Genomic DNA, 1,364 nt, shown 5'->3' with positions numbered 1-1,364 from the left:
AAAAATTTTGTGATGCTGGTAGGCAAACACAACATAACTACCTATCAGAAGACTCAGAGGGGTGCGAGAGAGGATACCATTTATATCACAGTTCAAATAAATATTAAAGTGGTAAATAAGCGACAAATAGCACATTAGGCTCCCAAACACAATAATATCCAAAACATGATAAAAGCCAAACAAGAATCAATATAAATAAGCTCGAATTCTAATTTGTATTCCCCAGCAGAGTCGCTATAGCTGTCACATGGTACTACATCCCTTAGTCGCATTACTTTCTACCTACATAGGGTACGACATCTCCTAGTAGAATCTCAGAGTGCCAGGAGCCTTATCTTATCGTCAACACAGGGTACTACATCCCCTGGTTGCCTTCCTTCTTGTTAACACAGGGTACGCCATCCCCTATTATTTTAAAAAACGCATGTTTTTTTTTAATTCTTCATTCTGCAATAACAATGATAGTTTAATGTGTTTTCAATAACTCACAAAAATTTCCTAGTGCAAACTGGGGCAGAATTTTTTTTGTTCGTTTTGTTTGTTTGTGATGGCTTGTAGGTTTTTCTGCAAAGCACGGATTGGATGTGCAAAAAAAAAAAAAAAAGATTCCAGCTCTTGCCAGAGAAAGTGGAACGTTTGATCTCAATACCAGCCGAACCAGCTTTGACATAATGCATGCGAAGATATATGGTCAAGATCCATCTTCCCATCATCTAATCAGGAAATAAGCATGCGAGAATATTTCATAGTCTGTTGCAACAAGGGCATCAAGTTTCAGTCTAAAGTCAATGGGAGAAGCAAGTCAAGAATCAAGATAAGACTCCAGATGGAATTTAGATAGGAATTTTGTAACTCTTAGATTTCAAGAGTATGTAATTTTATTTTTATTTTGATGTAATAGCAGGAACCGCGAATCGGAACCTCGACGGACCTTCGCTCGACTCTCCTTCTGAGAATACTCTATCACTCTTCTTTCACTTGAACTACACGTGACCTGATTCCCTTATAACCCGGGATATGTAGGCTGCCTTAAACCAAGGCTCAGTCACATCTTTTTCTTTTCTCTTCTTTTCCTTTTTAAATAATAGTGAGGTCAAAAATCAGTCACCTTGTTCATTTTCTTGCCCTGAAAACTCTTCATGTTTTCAAGCAAAAAGGGGCATGCTGTGAACACCTAATTTTTGACCACACCCAAATTCTATTCTACTTTAATGTAAATATTTCTTGTATATATATATATATATATATATACTTATAGAATATTTTGTTTTTATTTGTAAAGAGAAGAAGAAAATTTACAAAAAATATTTAGTTTCTTTAATGAGTATTTTGATAAGTAAGCTATGATATTTTTAGTATTATTT

Source organism: Nicotiana attenuata, unplaced genomic scaffold, assembly GCF_001879085.1.
Source record: "Nicotiana attenuata strain UT unplaced genomic scaffold, NIATTr2, whole genome shotgun sequence".
Classification (NCBI taxonomy): Eukaryota; Viridiplantae; Streptophyta; class Magnoliopsida; order Solanales; family Solanaceae; genus Nicotiana; species Nicotiana attenuata.
The sequence above is the reverse complement of the archived record's forward strand: the minus strand, read 5'-3'. Positions refer to the sequence as shown.